This window comes from Brachyhypopomus gauderio, unplaced genomic scaffold (assembly GCF_052324685.1).
Source record: "Brachyhypopomus gauderio isolate BG-103 unplaced genomic scaffold, BGAUD_0.2 sc313, whole genome shotgun sequence".
Lineage (NCBI taxonomy): Eukaryota > Metazoa > Chordata > Actinopteri > Gymnotiformes > Hypopomidae > Brachyhypopomus > Brachyhypopomus gauderio.
The window spans coordinates 30,001-48,204 of NW_027507134.1; the positions used below are offsets into that span (position 1 = coordinate 30,001).

The 18,204-nt window shown below is 42.0% G+C and overlaps 12 non-coding genes across 12 annotated transcripts; all 12 read right to left on the bottom strand.

The window, feature by feature from the left end:
- Positions 1-960: 960 nt before the first annotated feature.
- On the bottom strand, positions 961-1,033 carry trnar-ccu (transfer RNA arginine (anticodon CCU)). Its single transcript has one exon. It is a non-coding gene; the product is annotated as a tRNA-Arg (tRNA).
- A 978-nt stretch (positions 1,034-2,011) lies between these two features.
- On the bottom strand, positions 2,012-2,084 carry trnar-ccu (transfer RNA arginine (anticodon CCU)). Its single transcript has one exon. It is a non-coding gene; the product is annotated as a tRNA-Arg (tRNA).
- A 2,032-nt stretch (positions 2,085-4,116) lies between these two features.
- Positions 4,117-4,189, bottom strand: trnar-ccu (transfer RNA arginine (anticodon CCU)). Its single transcript has one exon. It is a non-coding gene; the product is annotated as a tRNA-Arg (tRNA).
- Positions 4,190-6,222: 2,033 nt separating this feature from the next.
- Positions 6,223-6,295, bottom strand: trnar-ccu (transfer RNA arginine (anticodon CCU)). The gene has a single exon. It is a non-coding gene; the product is annotated as a tRNA-Arg (tRNA).
- Positions 6,296-7,276: 981 nt separating this feature from the next.
- Positions 7,277-7,349, bottom strand: trnar-ccu (transfer RNA arginine (anticodon CCU)). The gene has a single exon. It is a non-coding gene; the product is annotated as a tRNA-Arg (tRNA).
- A 2,032-nt stretch (positions 7,350-9,381) lies between these two features.
- Positions 9,382-9,454, bottom strand: trnar-ccu (transfer RNA arginine (anticodon CCU)). Its single transcript has one exon. It is a non-coding gene; the product is annotated as a tRNA-Arg (tRNA).
- A 978-nt stretch (positions 9,455-10,432) lies between these two features.
- trnar-ccu (transfer RNA arginine (anticodon CCU)) lies at positions 10,433-10,505 on the bottom strand. The gene has a single exon. It is a non-coding gene; the product is annotated as a tRNA-Arg (tRNA).
- A 978-nt stretch (positions 10,506-11,483) lies between these two features.
- trnar-ccu (transfer RNA arginine (anticodon CCU)) lies at positions 11,484-11,556 on the bottom strand. The gene has a single exon. It is a non-coding gene; the product is annotated as a tRNA-Arg (tRNA).
- A 978-nt stretch (positions 11,557-12,534) lies between these two features.
- trnar-ccu (transfer RNA arginine (anticodon CCU)) lies at positions 12,535-12,607 on the bottom strand. The gene has a single exon. It is a non-coding gene; the product is annotated as a tRNA-Arg (tRNA).
- A 978-nt stretch (positions 12,608-13,585) lies between these two features.
- Positions 13,586-13,658, bottom strand: trnar-ccu (transfer RNA arginine (anticodon CCU)). The gene has a single exon. It is a non-coding gene; the product is annotated as a tRNA-Arg (tRNA).
- Positions 13,659-14,636: 978 nt separating this feature from the next.
- On the bottom strand, positions 14,637-14,709 carry trnar-ccu (transfer RNA arginine (anticodon CCU)). Its single transcript has one exon. It is a non-coding gene; the product is annotated as a tRNA-Arg (tRNA).
- Positions 14,710-17,333: 2,624 nt separating this feature from the next.
- Positions 17,334-17,406, bottom strand: trnar-ccu (transfer RNA arginine (anticodon CCU)). Its single transcript has one exon. It is a non-coding gene; the product is annotated as a tRNA-Arg (tRNA).
- Positions 17,407-18,204: the final 798 nt, after the last annotated feature.

Consider the following 18,204-nt stretch of genomic DNA (forward strand, 5'->3'; position numbering starts at 1 on the left):
ATGTCCAGTACCCACGATGAACGCAACCTATACTTCTGGAATATATCAGAGGGCTCTGTTCTCAGTACAGTCTGTTCTAGTCAGACACCTGAGAGACAGAAAAATGAAAAGTCAGTACAATGCTTCAACTCAATTTTGTTTCTGTACTGCTTTGTGCAAACACGACCATAGCTGAAGGGAATTAGCAGATCTTTTGTCATTTCAATCATTATGAATTTCAGTTTCCCTTTCACCCACTGAGCAGGGGACTTAGCAGATCTTTTGTATTTTCAATCTTTCTGGATTTCAGTTTCCCTTTCACCCAATCTTTGATATCCAGTGACATTTGAAAAATCCACACGTTGTTCCGCGTCACCTCTTTTGGCCAAATATGTAGAAGTCTGGAGGTCCTGGAGAAGATTCAGCAAGAGATCTTTGATAAGATAGGCCAATGTAACACATCTCTCGACATTACCCCTTGTCATCACGCCATCTGTTGTCAGCAAATCAACCTCATGGCTCAAGGGAATTGGCAGATCTTTTGTACAAGCATATGAACATATCAGCTTGGCAAACATGCTTTTAAGTTTTGAAATTTCCAGGTCTACTTCTAAACATCTTGTCGAGCACCATTTTCATTCACTTTCTTGAAAGGGACTTACATTTTTTACAACACAAGCTTGAATTTGTAGGTTATTTTGAGTGTCTATTGGGATTTGCTAGAGTGAAGCATGAAGTGCCTTGAAGAGTTTCATTAAATTAAAACATTGAAAGAAATGCTATAGAGTGAATTCACCCTGTCTTTAGAGGCTTTCTATCAATTTTTGACTCACACCCCTCTGACATTGAAAGGTGTGCTATTTTTGGACTAAAGGAATGCTTTTTCAGGACTAAAGCTGACTTAGCAGAGGATGGTTTCGATCCATCGACCTCTGGGTTATGGGCCCAGCACGCTTCCGCTGCGCCACTCTGCTTTCCCAGCACCCCAGATGGGACTCGAACCCACAATCCCTGGCTTAGGAGGCCAGTGCCTTATCCATTAGGCCACTGGGGCTCTTGCTAAAGCTTGCGGATGTCCAGTACCCACGATGAACGCAACCTATACTTCTGGAATATATCAGAGGGCTCTGTTCTCAGTACAGTCTGTTCTAGTCAGACACCTGAGAGACAGAAAAATGAAAAGTCAGTACAATGCTTCAACTCAATTTTGTTTCTGTACTGCTTTGTGCAAACACGACCATAGCTGAAGGGAATTAGCAGATCTTTTGTCATTTCAATCATTATGAATTTCAGTTTCCCTTTCACCCACTGAGCAGGGGACTTAGCAGATCTTTTGTATTTTCAATCTTTCTGGATTTCAGTTTCCCTTTCACCCAATCTTTGATATCCAGTGACATTTGAAAAATCCACACGTTGTTCCGCGTCACCTCTTTTGGCCAAATATGTAGAAGTCTGGAGGTCCTGGAGAAGATTCAGCAAGAGATCTTTGATAAGATAGGCCAATGTAACACATCTCTCGACATTACCCCTTGTCATCACGCCATCTGTTGTCAGCAAATCAACCTCATGGCTCAAGGGAATTGGCAGATCTTTTGTACAAGCATATGAACATATCAGCTTGGCAAACATGCTTTTAAGTTTTGAAATTTCCAGGTCTACTTCTAAACATCTTGTCGAGCACCATTTTCATTCACTTTCTTGAAAGGGACTTACATTTTTTACAACACAAGCTTGAATTTGTAGGTTATTTTGAGTGTCTATTGGGATTTGCTAGAGTGAAGCATGAAGTGCCTTGAAGAGTTTCATTAAATTAAAACATTGAAAGAAATGCTATAGAGTGAATTCACCCTGTCTTTAGAGGCTTTCTATCAATTTTTGACTCACACCCCTCTGACATTGAAAGGTGTGCTATTTTTGGACTAAAGGAATGCTTTTTTAGGACTAAAGCTGACTTAGCAGAGGATGGTTTCGATCCATCGACCTCTGGGTTATGGGCCCAGCACGCTTCCGCTGCGCCACTCTGCTTTCCCAGCACCTCAGATGGGACTCGAACCCACAATCCCTGGCTTAGGAGGCCAGTGCCTTATCCATTAGGCCACTGGGGCTCTTGCTAAAGCTTGCGGATGTCCAGTACCCACGATGAACGCAACCTATACTTCTGGAATATATCAAAGGGCTCTGTTCTCAGTACAGTCTGTTCTAGTCAGACACCTGAGAGACAGAAAAATGAAAAGTCAGTACAATGCTTCAACTCAATTTTGTTTCTGTACTGCTTTGTGCAAACACGACCATAGCTGAAGGGAATTAGCAGATCTTTTGTCATTTCAATCATTATGAATTTCAGTTTCCCTTTCACCCACTGAGCAGGGGACTTAGCAGATCTTTTGTATTTTCAATCTTTCTGGATTTCAGTTTCCCTTTCACCCAATCTTTGATATCCAGTGACATTTGAAAAATCCACACGTTGTTCCGCGTCCATTCTTTTGGCCAAATATGTAGGAGAAGTCTGGAGGTCCTGGAGAAGATTCAGCAAGAGATCTTTGATAAGATAGGCCAATGTAACACATCTCTCGACATTACCCCTTGTCATCACGCCATCTGTTGTCAGCAAATCAACCTCATGGCTCAAGGGAATTGGCAGATCTTTTGTACAAGCATATGAACATATCAGCTTGGCAAACATGCTTTTAAGTTTTGAAATTTCCAGGTCTACTTCTAAACATCTTGTCGAGCACCATTTTCATTCACTTTCTTGAAAGGGACTTACATTTTTTACAACACAAGCTTGAATTTGTAGGTTATTTTGAGTGTCTATTGGGATTTGCTAGAGTGAAGCATGAAGTGCCTTGAAGAGTTTCATTAAATTAAAACATTGAAAGAAATGCTATAGAGTGAATTCACCCTGTCTTTAGAGGCTTTCTATCAATTTTTGACTCACACCCCTCTGACATTGAAAGGTGTGCTATTTTTGGACTAAAGGAATGCTTTTTTAGGACTAAAGCTGACTTAGCAGAGGATGGTTTCGATCCATCGACCTCTGGGTTATGGGCCCAGCACGCTTCCGCTGCACCACTCTGCTTTCCCAGCACCCCAGATGGGACTCGAACCCACAATCCCTGGCTTAGGAGGCCAGTGCCTTATACATTAGGCCACTGGGGCTCTTGCTAAAGCTTGCGGATGTCCAGTACCCACGATGAACGCAACCTATACTTCTGGAATATATCAGAGGGCTCTGTTCTCAGTACAGTCTGTTCTAGTCAGACACCTGAGAGACAGAAAAATGAAAAGTCAGTACAATGCTTCAACTCAATTTTGTTTCTGTACTGCTTTGTGCAAACACGACCATAGCTGAAGGGAATTAGCAGATCTTTTGTCATTTCAATCATTATGAATTTCAGTTTCCCTTTCACCCACTGAGCAGGGGACTTAGCAGATCTTTTGTATTTTCAATCTTTCTGGATTTCAGTTTCCCTTTCACCCAATCTTTGACATCCAGTGACATTTGAAAAATCCACACGTTGTTCCGCGTCACCTCTTTTGGCCAAATATGTAGAAGTCTGGAGGTCCTGGAGAAGATTCAGCAAGAGATCTTTGATAAGATAGGCCAATGTAACACATCTCTCGACATTACCCCTTGTCATCACGCCATCTGTTGTCAGCAAATCAACATCATGGCTCAAGGGAATTGGCAGATCTTTTGTACAAGCATATGAACATATCAGCTTGGCAAACATGCTTTTAAGTTTTGAAATTTCCAGGTCTACTTCTAAACATCTTGTCGAGCACCATTTTCATTCACTTTCTTGAAAGGGACTTAAATTTTTTACAACACAAGCTTGAATTTGTAGGTTATTTTGAGTGTCTATTGGGATTTGCTAGAGTGAAGCATGAAGTGCCTTGAAGAGTTTCATTAAATTAAAACATTGAAAGAAATGCTATAGAGTGAATTCACCCTGTCTTTAGAGGCTTTCTATCAATTTTTGACTCACACCCCTCTGACATTGAAAGGTGTGCTATTTTTGGACTAAAGGAATGCTTTTTTAGGACTAAAGCTGACTTAGCAGAGGATGGTTTCGATCCATCGACCTCTGGGTTATGGGCCCAGCACGCTTCCGCTGCGCCACTCTGCTTTCCCAGCACCCCAGATGGGACTCGAACCCACAATCCCTGGCTTAGGAGGCCAGTGCCTTATCCATTAGGCCACTGGGGCTCTTGCTAAAGCTTGCGGATGTCCAGTACCCACGATGAACGCAACCTATACTTCTGGAATATATCAGAGGGCTCTGTTCTCAGTACAGTCTGTTCTAGTCAGACACCTGAGAGACAGAAAAATGAAAAGTCAGTACAATGCTTCAACTCAATTTTGTTTCTGTACTGCTTTGTGCAAACACGACCATAGCTGAAGGGAATTAGCAGATCTTTTGTCATTTCAATCATTATGAATTTCAGTTTCCCTTTCACCCACTGAGCAGGGGACTTAGCAGATCTTTTGTATTTTCAATCTTTCTGGATTTCAGTTTCCCTTTCACCCAATCTTTGATATCCAGTGACATTTGAAAAATCCACACGTTGTTCCGCGTCCATTCTTTTGGCCAAATATGTAGGAGAAGTCTGGAGGTCCTGGAGAAGATTTAGCAAGAGATCTTTGATAAGATAGGCCAGTGTAACACATCTCCCGACATTACCCCTTGTCATCACGCCATCTGTTGTCAGCAAATCAACCTCATGGCTCAAGGGAATTGGCAGATCTTTTGTACAAGCATATGAACATATCAGCTTGGCAAACATGCTTTTAAGTTTTGAAATTTCCAGGTCTACTTCTAAACATCTTGTCGAGCACCATTTTCATTCACTTTCTTGAAAGGGACTTACATTTTTTACAACACAAGCTTGAATTTGTAGGTTATTTTGAGTGTCTATTGGGATTTGCTAGAGTGAAGCATGAAGTGCCTTGAAGAGTTTCATTAAATTAAAACATTGAAAGAAATGCTATAGAGTGAATTCACCCTGTCTTTAGAGGCTTTCTATCAATTTTTGACTCACACCCCTCTGACATTGAAAGGTGTGCTATTTTTGGACTAAAGGAATGCTTTTTTAGGACTAAAGCTGACTTAGCAGAGGATGGTTTCGATCCATCGACCTCTGGGTTATGGGCCCAGCACGCTTCCGCTGCACCACTCTGCTTTCCCAGCACCCCAGATGGGACTCGAACCCACAATCCCTGGCTTAGGAGGCCAGTGCCTTATACATTAGGCCACTGGGGCTCTTGCTAAAGCTTGCGGATGTCCAGTACCCACGATGAACGCAACCTATACTTCTGGAATATATCAGAGGGCTCTGTTCTCAGTACAGTCTGTTCTAGTCAGACACCTGAGAGACAGAAAAAATGAAAAGTCAGTACAATGCTTCAACTCAATTTTGTTTCTGTACTGCTTTGTGCAAACACGACCATAGCTGAAGGGAATTAGCAGATCTTTTGTCATTTCAATCATTATGAATTTCAGTTTCCCTTTCACCCACTGAGCAGGGGACTTAGCAGATCTTTTGTATTTTCAATCTTTCTGGATTTCAGTTTCCCTTTCACCCAATCTTTGACATCCAGTGACATTTGAAAAATCCACACGTTGTTCCGCGTCACCTCTTTTGGCCAAATATGTAGAAGTCTGGAGGTCCTGGAGAAGATTCAGCAAGAGATCTTTGATAAGATAGGCCAATGTAACACATCTCTCGACATTACCCCTTGTCATCACACCATCTGTTGTCAGCAAATCAACATCATGGCTCAAGGGAATTGGCAGATCTTTTGTACAAGCATATGAACATATCAGCTTGGCAAACATGCTTTTAAGTTTTGAAATTTCCAGGTCTACTTCTAAACATCTTGTCGAGCACCATTTTCATTCACTTTCTTGAAAGGGACTTAAATTTTTTACAACACAAGCTTGAATTTGTAGGTTATTTTGAGTGTCTATTGGGATTTGCTAGAGTGAAGCATGAAGTGCCTTGAAGAGTTTCATTAAATTAAAACATTGAAAGAAATGCTATAGAGTGAATTCACCCTGTCTTTAGAGGCTTTCTATCAATTTTTGACTCACACCCCTCTGACATTGAAAGGTGTGCTATTTTTGGACTAAAGGAATGCTTTTTTAGGACTAAAGCTGACTTAGCAGAGGATGGTTTCGATCCATCGACCTCTGGGTTATGGGCCCAGCACGCTTCCGCTGCGCCACTCTGCTTTCCCAGCACCCCAGATGGGACTCGAACCCACAATCCCTGGCTTAGGAGGCCAGTGCCTTATCCATTAGGCCACTGGGGCTCTTGCTAAAGCTTGCGGATGTCCAGTACCCACGATGAACGCAACCTATACTTCTGGAATATATCAGAGGGCTCTGTTCTCAGTACAGTCTGTTCTAGTCAGACACCTGAGAGACAGAAAAATGAAAAGTCAGTACAATGCTTCAACTCAATTTTGTTTCTGTACTGCTTTGTGCAAACACGACCATAGCTGAAGGGAATTAGCAGATCTTTTGTCATTTCAATCATTATGAATTTCAGTTTCCCTTTCACCCACTGAGCAGGGGACTTAGCAGATCTTTTGTATTTTCAATCTTTCTGGATTTCAGTTTCCCTTTCACCCAATCTTTGATATCCAGTGACATTTGAAAAATCCACACGTTGTTCCGCGTCCATTCTTTTGGCCAAATATGTAGGAGAAGTCTGGAGGTCCTGGAGAAGATTTAGCAAGAGATCTTTGATAAGATAGGCCAGTGTAACACATCTCCCGACATTACCCCTTGTCATCACGCCATCTGTTGTCAGCAAATCAACCTCATGGCTCAAGGGAATTGGCAGATCTTTTGTACAAGCATATGAACATATCAGCTTGGCAAACATGCTTTTAAGTTTTGAAATTTCCAGGTCTACTTCTAAACATCTTGTCGAGCACCATTTTCATTCACTTTCTTGAAAGGGACTTAAATTTTTTACAACACAAGCTTGAATTTGTAGGTTATTTTGAGTGTCTATTGGGATTTGCTAGAGTGAAGCATGAAGTGCCTTGAAGAGTTTCATTAAATTAAAACATTGAAAGAAATGCTATAGAGTGAATTCACCCTGTCTTTAGAGGCTTTCTATCAATTTTTGACTCACACCCCTCTGACATTGAAAGGTGTGCTATTTTTGGACTAAAGGAATGCTTTTTTAGGACTAAAGCTGACTTAGCAGAGGATGGTTTCGATCCATCGACCTCTGGGTTACGGGCCCAGCACGCTTCCGCTGCGCCACTCTGCTTTCCCAGCACCCCAGATGGGACTCGAACCCACAATCCCTGGCTTAGGAGGCCAGTGCCTTATCCATTAGGCCACTGGGGCTCTTGCTAAAGCTTGCGGATGTCCAGTACCCACGATGAACGCAACCTATACTTCTGGAATATATCAGAGGGCTCTGTTCTCAGTACAGTCTGTTCTAGTCAGACACCTGAGAGACAGAAAAATGAAAAGTCAGTACAATGCTTCAACTCAATTTTGTTTCTGTACTGCTTTGTGCAAACACGACCATAGCTGAAGGGAATTAGCAGATCTTTTGTCATTTCAATCATTATGAATTTCAGTTTCCCTTTCACCCACTGAGCAGGGGACTTAGCAGATCTTTTGTATTTTCAATCTTTCTGGATTTCAGTTTCCCTTTCACCCAATCTTTGATATCCAGTGACATTTGAAAAATCCACACGTTGTTCCGCGTCCATTCTTTTGGCCAAATATGTAGGAGAAGTCTGGAGGTCCTGGAGAAGATTTAGCAAGAGATCTTTGATAAGATAGGCCAGTGTAACACATCTCCCGACATTACCCCTTGTCATCACGCCATCTGTTGTCAGCAAATCAACCTCATGGCTCAAGGGAATTGGCAGATCTTTTGTACAAGCATATGAACATATCAGCTTGGCAAACATGCTTTTAAGTTTTGAAATTTCCAGGTCTACTTCTAAACATCTTGTCGAGCACCATTTTCATTCACTTTCTTGAAAGGGACTTAAATTTTTTACAACACAAGCTTGAATTTGTAGGTTATTTTGAGTGTCTATTGGGATTTGCTAGAGTGAAGCATGAAGTGCCTTGAAGAGTTTCATTAAATTAAAACATTGAAAGAAATGCTATAGAGTGAATTCACCCTGTCTTTAGAGGCTTTCTATCAATTTTTGACTCACACCCCTCTGACATTGAAAGGTGTGCTATTTTTGGACTAAAGGAATGCTTTTTTAGGACTAAAGCTGACTTAGCAGAGGATGGTTTCGATCCATCGACCTCTGGGTTATGGGCCCAGCACGCTTCCGCTGCGCCACTCTGCTTTCCCAGCACCCCAGATGGGACTCGAACCCACAATCCCTGGCTTAGGAGGCCAGTGCCTTATACATTAGGCCACTGGGGCTCTTGCTAAAGCTTGCGGATGTCCAGTACCCACGATGAACGCAACCTATACTTCTGGAATATATCAGAGGGCTCTGTTCTCAGTACAGTCTGTTCTAGTCAGACACCTGAGAGACAGAAAAATGAAAAGTCAGTACAATGCTTCAACTCAATTTTGTTTCTGTACTGCTTTGTGCAAACACGACCATAGCTGAAGGGAATTAGCAGATCTTTTGTCATTTCAATCATTATGAATTTCAGTTTCCCTTTCACCCACTGAGCAGGGGACTTAGCAGATCTTTTGTATTTTCAATCTTTCTGGATTTCAGTTTCCCTTTCACCCAATCTTTGACATCCAGTGACATTTGAAAAATCCACACGTTGTTCCGCGTCACCTCTTTTGGCCAAATATGTAGAAGTCTGGAGGTCCTGGAGAAGATTCAGCAAGAGATCTTTGATAAGATAGGCCAATGTAACACATCTCTCGACATTACCCCTTGTCATCACGCCATCGGTTGTCAGCAAATCAACCTCATGGCTCAAGGGAATTAGCAGATCTTTTGTACAAGCATATGAACATATCAACTTGGCAAACATGCTTTTAAGTTTTGAAATTTCCAGGTCTACTTCTAAACATCTTGTCGAGCACCATTTTCATTCACTTTCTTGAAAGGCACTTACATTTTTTACAACACAAGCTTGAATTTGTAGGTTATTTTGAGTGTCTATTGGGATTTGCTAGAGTGAAGCATGAAGTGCCTTGAAGAGTTTAATTAAATTAAAACATTGAAAGAAATGCTATAGAGTGAATTCACCCTGTCTTTAGAGGCTTTCTATCAATTTTTGACTCACACCCCTCTGACATTGAAAGGTGTGCTATTTTTGGACTAAAGGAATGCTTTTTTAGGACTAAAGGTGACTTAGCAGAGGATGGTTTCGATCCATCGACCTCTGGGTTATGGGCCCAGCACGCTTCCGCTGCGCCACTCTGCTTTCCCAGCACCCCAGATGGGACTCGAACCCACAATCCCTGGCTTAGGAGGCCAGTGCCTTATCCATTAGGCCACTGGGGCTCTTGCTAAAGCTTGCGGATGTCCAGTACCCAAGATGAACGCAACCTATACTTCTGGAATATATCAGAGGGCTCTGTTCTCAGTACAGTCTGTTCTAGTCAGACACCTGAGAGACAGAAAAATGAAAAGTCAGTACAATGCTTCAACTCAATTTTGTTTCTGTACTGCTTTGTGCAAACACGACCATAGCTGAAGGGAATTAGCAGATCTTTTGTCATTTCAATCATTATGAATTTCAGTTTCCCTTTCACCCACTGAGCAGGGGACTTAGCAGATCTTTTGTATTTTCAATCTTTCTGGATTTCAGTTTCCCTTTCACCCAATCTTTGATATCCAGTGACATTTGAAAAATCCACACGTTGTTCCGCGTCCATTCTTTTGGCCAAATATGTAGAAGTCTGGAGGTCCTGGAGAAGATTCAGCAAGAGATCTTTGATAAGATAGGCCAGTGTAACACATCTCTCGACATTACCCCTTGTCATCACGCCATCTGTTGTCAGCAAATCAACCTCATGGCTCAAGGGAATTAGCAGATCTTTTGTACAAGCATATGAACATATCAACTTGGCAAACATGCTTTTAAGTTTTGAAATTTCCAGGTCTACTTCTAAACATCTTGTCGAGCACCATTTTCATTCACTTTCTTGAAAGGCACTTACATTTTTTACAACACAAGCTTGAATTTGTAGGTTATTTTGAGTGTCTATTGGGATTTGCTAGAGTGAAGCATGAAGTGCCTTGAAGAGTTTCATTAAATTAAAACATTGAAAGAAATGCTATAGAGTGAATTCACCCTGTCTTTAGAGGCTTTCTATCAATTTTTGACTCACACCCCTCTGACATTGAAAGGTGTGCTATTTTTGGACTAAAGGAATGCTTTTTTAGGACTAAAGGTGACTTAGCAGAGGATGGTTTCGATCCATCGACCTCTGGGTTATGGGCCCAGCACGCTTCCGCTGCGCCACTCTGCTTTCCCAGCACCCCAGATGGGACTCGAACCCACAATCCCTGGCTTAGGAGGCCAGTGCCTTATCCATTAGGCCACTGGGGCTCTTGCTAAAGCTTGCGGATGTCCAGTACCCACGATGAACGCAACCTATACTTCTGGAATATATCAGAGGGCTCTGTTCTCAGTACAGTCTGTTCTAGTCAGACACCTGAGAGACAGAAAAATGAAAAGTCAGTACAATGCTTCAACTCAATTTTGTTTCTGTACTGCTTTGTGCAAACACGACCATAGCTGAAGGGAATTAGCAGATCTTTTGTCATTTCAATCATTATAAATTTCAGTTTCCCTTTCACCCACTGAGCAGGGGACTTAGCAGATCTTTTGTATTTTCAATCTTTCTGGATTTCAGTTTCCCTTTCACCCAATCTTTGATATCCAGTGACATTTGAAAAATCCACACGTTGTTCCGCGTCCATTCTTTTGGCCAAATATGTAGAAGTCTGGAGGTCCTGGAGAAGATTCAGCAAGAGATCTTTGATAAGATAGGCCAGTGTAACACATCTCTCGACATTACCCCTTGTCATCACGCCATCTGTTGTCAGCAAATCAACCTCATGGCTCAAGGGAATTAGCAGATCTTTTGTACAAGCATATGAACATATCAACTTGGCAAACATGCTTTTAAGTTTTGAAATTTCCAGGTCTACTTCTAAACATCTTGTCGAGCACCATTTTCATTCACTTTCTTGAAAGGCACTTACATTTTTTACAACACAAGCTTGAATTTGTAGGTTATTTTGAGTGTCTATTGGGATTTGCTAGAGTGAAGCATGAAGTGCCTTGAAGAGTTTCATTAAATTAAAACATTGAAAGAAATGCTATAGAGTGAATTCACCCTGTCTTTAGAGGCTTTCTATCAATTTTTGACTCACACCCCTCTGACATTGAAAGGTGTGCTATTTTTGGACTAAAGGAATGCTTTTTTAGGACTAAAGGTGACTTAGCAGAGGATGGTTTCGATCCATCGACCTCTGGGTTATGGGCCCAGCACGCTTCCGCTGCGCCACTCTGCTTTCCCAGCACCCCAGATGGGACTCGAACCCACAATCCCTGGCTTAGGAGGCCAGTGCCTTATCCATTAGGCCACTGGGGCTCTTGCTAAAGCTTGCGGATGTCCAGTACCCACGATGAACGCAACCTATACTTCTGGAATATATCAGAGGGCTCTGTTCTCAGTACAGTCTGTTCTAGTCAGACACCTGAGAGACAGAAAAATGAAAAGTCAGTACAATGCTTCAACTCAATTTTGTTTCTGTACTGCTTTGTGCAAACACGACCATAGCTGAAGGGAATTAGCAGATCTTTTGTCATTTCAATCATTATAAATTTCAGTTTCCCTTTCACCCACTGAGCAGGGGACTTAGCAGATCTTTTGTATTTTCAATCTTTCTGGATTTCAGTTTCCCTTTCACCCAATCTTTGATATCCAGTGACATTTGAAAAATCCACACGTTGTTCCGCGTCCATTCTTTTGGCCAAATGTGTAGAAGTCTGGAGGTCCTGGAGAAGATTCAGCAAGAGATCTTTGATAAGATAGGCCAGTGTAACACATCTCTCGACATTACCCCTTGTCATCACGCCATCTGTTGTCAGCAAATCAACCTCATGGCTCAAGGGAATTAGCAGATCTTTTGTACAAGCATATGAACATATCAACTTGGCAAACATGCTTTTAAGTTTTGAAATTTCCAGGTCTACTTCTAAACATCTTGTCGAGCACCATTTTCATTCACTTTCTTGAAAGGCACTTACATTTTTTACAACACAAGCTTGAATTTGTAGGTTATTTTGAGTGTCTATTGGGATTTGCTAGAGTGAAGCATGAAGTGCCTTGAAGAGTTTCATTAAATTAAAACATTGAAAGAAATGCTATAGAGTGAATTCACCCTGTCTTTAGAGGCTTTCTATCAATTTTTGACTCACACCCCTCTGACATTGAAAGGTGTGCTATTTTTGGACTAAAGGAATGCTTTTTTAGGACTAAAGGTGACTTAGCAGAGGATGGTTTCGATCCATCGACCTCTGGGTTATGGGCCCAGCACGCTTCCGCTGCGCCACTCTGCTTTCCCAGCACCCCAGATGGGACTCGAACCCACAATCCCTGGCTTAGGAGGCCAGTGCCTTATCCATTAGGCCACTGGGGCTCTTGCTAAAGCTTGCGGATGTCCAGTACCCACGATGAACGCAACCTATACTTCTGGAATATATCAGAGGGCTCTGTTCTCAGTACAGTCTGTTCTAGTCAGACACCTGAGAGACAGAAAAATGAAAAGTCAGTACAATGCTTCAACTCAATTTTGTTTCTGTACTTCTTTGTGCAAACACGACCATAGCTGAAGGGAATTAGCAGATCTTTTGTCATTTCAATCATTATAAATTTCAGTTTCCCTTTCACCCACTGAGCAGGGGACTTAGCAGATCTTTTGTATTTTCAATCTTTCTGGATTTCAGTTTCCCTTTCACCCAATCTTTGATATCCAGTGACATTTGAAAAATCCACACGTTGTTCCGCGTCCATTCTTTTGGCCAAATATGTAGAAGTCTGGAGGTCCTGGAGAAGATTCAGCAAGAGATCTTTGATAAGATAGGCCAGTGTAACACATCTCTCGACATTACCCCTTGTCATCACGCCATCTGTTGTCAGCAAATCAACCTCATGGCTCAAGGGAATTAGCAGATCTTTTGTACAAGCATATGAACATATCAACTTGGCAAACATGCTTTTAAGTTTTGAAATTTCCAGGTCTACTTCTAAACATCTTGTCGAGCACCATTTTCATTCACTTTCTTGAAAGGCACTTACATTTTTTACAACACAAGCTTGAATTTGTAGGTTATTTTGAGTGTCTATTGGGATTTGCTAGAGTGAAGCATGAAGTGCCTTGAAGAGTTTCATTAAATTAAAACATTGAAAGAAATGCTATAGAGTGAATTCACCCTGTCTTTAGAGGCTTTCTATCAATTTTTGACTCACACCCCTCTGACATTGAAAGGTGTGCTATTTTTGGACTAAAGGAATGCTTTTTTAGGACTAAAGGTGACTTAGCAGAGGATGGTTTCGATCCATCGACCTCTGGGTTATGGGCCCAGCACGCTTCCGCTGCGCCACTCTGCTTTCCCAGCACCCCAGATGGGACTCGAACCCACAATCCCTGGCTTAGGAGGCCAGTGCCTTATCCATTAGGCCACTGGGGCTCTTGCTAAAGCTTGCGGATGTCCAGTACCCACGATGAACGCAACCTATACTTCTGGAATATATCAGAGGGCTCTGTTCTCAGTACAGTCTGTTCTAGTCAGACACCTGAGAGACAGAAAAATGAAAAGTCAGTACAATGCTTCAACTCAATTTTGTTTCTGTACTTCTTTGTGCAAACACGACCATAGCTGAAGGGAATTAGCAGATCTTTTGTCATTTCAATCATTATAAATTTCAGTTTCCCTTTCACCCACTGAGCAGGGGACTTAGCAGATCTTTTGTATTTTCAATCTTTCTGGATTTCAGTTTCCCTTTCACCCAATCTTTGATATCCAGTGACATTTGAAAAATCCACACGTTGTTCCGCGTCACCTCTTTTGGCCAAATATGTAGAAGTCTGGAGGTCCTGGAGAAGATTCAGCAAGAGATCTTTGATAAGATAGGCCAATGTAACACATCTCTCGACATTACCCCTTGTCATCACACCATCTGTTGTCAGCAAATCAACATCATGGCTCAAGGGAATTGGCAGATCTTTTGTACAAGCATATGAACATATCAGCTTGGCAAACATGCTTTTAAGTTTTGAAATTTCCAGGTCTACTTCTAAACATCTTGTCGAGCACCATTTTCATTCACTTTCTTGAAAGGGACTTAAATTTTTTACAACACAAGCTTGAATTTGTAGGTTATTTTGAGTGTCTATTGGGATTTGCTAGAGTGAAGCATGAAGTGCCTTGAAGAGTTTCATTAAATTAAAACATTGAAAGAAATGCTATAGAGTGAATTCACCCTGTCTTTAGAGGCTTTCTATCAATTTTTGACTCACACCCCTCTGACATTGAAAGGTGTGCTATTTTTGGACTAAAGGAATGCTTTTTTAGGACTAAAGCTGACTTAGCAGAGGATGGTTTCGATCCATCGACCTCTGGGTTATGGGCCCAGCACGCTTCCGCTGCGCCACTCTGCTTTCCCAGCACCCCAGATGGGACTCGAACCCACAATCCCTGGCTTAGGAGGCCAGTGCCTTATCCATTAGGCCACTGGGGCTCTTGCTAAAGCTTGCGGATGTCCAGTACCCACGATGAACGCAACCTATACTTCTGGAATATATCAGAGGGCTCTGTTCTCAGTACAGTCTGTTCTAGTCAGACACCTGAGAGACAGAAAAATGAAAAGTCAGTACAATGCTTCAACTCAATTTTGTTTCTGTACTGCTTTGTGCAAACACGACCATAGCTGAAGGGAATTAGCAGATCTTTTGTCATTTCAATCATTATGAATTTCAGTTTCCCTTTCACCCACTGAGCAGGGGACTTAGCAGATCTTTTGTATTTTCAATCTTTCTGGATTTCAGTTTCCCTTTCACCCAATCTTTGATATCCAGTGACATTTGAAAAATCCACACGTTGTTCCGCGTCCATTCTTTTGGCCAAATATGTAGGAGAAGTCTGGAGGTCCTGGAGAAGATTTAGCAAGAGATCTTTGATAAGATAGGCCAGTGTAACACATCTCCCGACATTACCCCTTGTCATCACGCCATCTGTTGTCAGCAAATCAACCTCATGGCTCAAGGGAATTGGCAGATCTTTTGTACAAGCATATGAACATATCAGCTTGGCAAACATGCTTTTAAGTTTTGAAATTTCCAGGTCTACTTCTAAACATCTTGTCGAGCACCATTTTCATTCACTTTCTTGAAAGGGACTTACATTTTTTACAACACAAGCTTGAATTTGTAGGTCAGGCGTACTCAACTAAATTTGTCCGCGGTCCAATTTTGGCAGATACCTGTGACCTGAGGTCCGGTACGGCGGGGTGGCGAACGTTGTTGAGCGGGGGGGGGGGGGTGTTTATACTTTCGCGAGCGTCACTGCAGTGTTCTCCGATATGTGGTAGAAACACCCCTCAAAACAGGGGAATGAACATTTACCTGACCAATTTTAATGTTGCTATGTGCTTCAGGTTTGAAAAGTGCTGGAATTTAGGTTAAAGTACTTTAAAATGCTTGAAATTGTAACTACTTGGTTTCACAACAAATATCTGTTTGACTGAATAGTTCGCGCGCGAAGTTACAAAATTCGAGAGGTGCACGACCTCGCGAACCGACACAGCGATTACGTCATTTTCGCCGCGCGGACCCTCGCAGGCAGGCAGGGGTGGGTGGCGAACGTAACACTCGTGACGGAGTGTTTTTTCAATAGCCCTGAAATAAATGCTCCGGTTTTGTTTTGGTCCGTATCCGGTTAATCAGGAATGAGATTGGGTCCGGACAGGACTGCGTTCGGGTCCGGATCCGGACCGCGGTCCGCCAGTTGAGTACCCCTGTTGTAGGTTATTTTGAGTGTCTATTGGGATTTGCTAGAGTGAAGCATGAAGTGCCTTGAAGAGTTTCATTAAATTAAAACATTGAAAGAAATGCTATAGAGTGAATTCACCCTGTCTTTAGAGGCTTTCTATCAATTTTTGACTCACACCCCTCTGACATTGAAAGGTGTGCTATTTTTGGACTAAAGGAATGCTTTTTTAGGACTAAAGCTGACTTAGCAGAGGATGGTTTCGATCCATCGACCTCTGGGTTATGAGCCCAGCACGCTTCCGCTGCACCACTCTGCTTTCCCAGCACCCCAGATGGGACTCGAACCCACAATCCCTGGCTTAGGAGGCCAGTGCCTTATACATTAGGCCACTGGGGCTCTTGCTAAAGCTTGCGGATGTCCAGTACCCACGATGAACGCAACCTATACTTCTGGAATATATCAGAGGGCTCTGTTCTCAGTACAGTCTGTTCTAGTCAGACACCTGAGAGACAGAAAAATGAAAAGTCAGTACAATGCTTCAACTCAATTTTGTTTCTGTACTGCTTTGTGCAAACACGACCATAGCTGAAGGGAATTAGCAGATCTTTTGTCATTTCAATCATTATGAATTTCAGTTTCCCTTTCACCCACTGAGCAGGGGACTTAGCAGATCTTTTGTATTTTCAATCTTTCTGGATTTCAGTTTCCCTTTCACCCAATCTTTGACATCCAGTGACATTTGAAAAATCCACACGTTGTTCCGCGTCACCTCTTTTGGCCAAATATGTAGAAGTCTGGAGGTCCTGGAGAAGATTCAGCAAGAGATCTTTGATAAGATAGGCCAATGTAACACATCTCTCGACATTACCCCTTGTCATCACACCATCTGTTGTCAGCAAATCAACATCATGGCTCAAGGGAATTGGCAGATCTTTTGTACAAGCATATGAACATATCAGCTTGGCAAACATGCTTTTAAGTTTTGAAATTTCCAGGTCTACTTCTAAACATCTTGTCGAGCACCATTTTCATTCACTTTCTTGAAAGGGACTTAAATTTTTTACAACACAAGCTTGAATTTGTAGGTTATTTTGAGTGTCTATTGGGATTTGCTAGAGTGAAGCATGAAGTGCCTTGAAGAGTTTCATTAAATTAAAACATTGAAAGAAATGCTATAGAGTGAATTCACCCTGTCTTTAGAGGCTTTCTATCAATTTTTGACTCACACCCCTCTGACATTGAAAGGTGTGCTATTTTTGGACTAAAGGAATGCTTTTTTAGGACTAAAGCTGACTTAGCAGAGGATGGTTTCGATCCATCGACCTCTGGGTTATGGGCCCAGCACGCTTCCGCTGCGCCACTCTGCTTTCCCAGCACCCCAGATGGGACTCGAACCCACAATCCCTGGCTTAGGAGGCCAGTGCCTTATCCATTAGGCCACTGGGGCTCTTGCTAAAGCTTGCGGATGTCCAGTACCCACGATGAACGCAACCTATACTTCTGGAATATATCAGAGGGCTCTGTTCTCAGTACAGTCTGTTCTAGTCAGACACCTGAGAGACAGAAAAATGAAAAGTCAGTACAATGCTTCAACTCAATTTTGTTTCTGTACTGCTTTGTGCAAACACGACCATAGCTGAAGGGAATTAGCAGATCTTTTGTCATTTCAATCATTATGAATTTCAGTTTCCCTTTCACCCACTGAGCAGGGGACTTAGCAGATCTTTTGTATTTTCAATCTTTCTGGATTTCAGTTTCCCTTTCACCCAATCTTTGATATCCAGTGACATTTGAAAAATCCACACGTTGTTCCGCGTCCATTCTTTTGGCCAAATATGTAGAAGTCTGGAGGTCCTGGAGAAGATTCAGCAAGAGATCTTTGATAAGATAGGCCAATGTAACACATCTCTCGACATTACCCCTTGTCATCACGCCATCTGTTGTCAGCAAATCAACCTCATGGCTCAAGGGAATTGGCAGATCTTTTGTACAAGCATATGAACATATCAGCTTGGCAAACATGCTTTTAAGTTTTGAAATTTCCAGGTCTACTTCTAAACATCTTGTCGAGCACCATTTTCATTCACTTTCTTGAAAGGGACTTACATTTTTTACAACACAAGCTTGAATTTGTAGGTTATTTTGAGTGTCTATTGGGATTTGCTAGAGTGAAGCATGAAGTGCCTTGAAGAGTTTCATTAAATTAAAACATTGAAAGAAATGCTATAGAGTGAATTCACCCTGT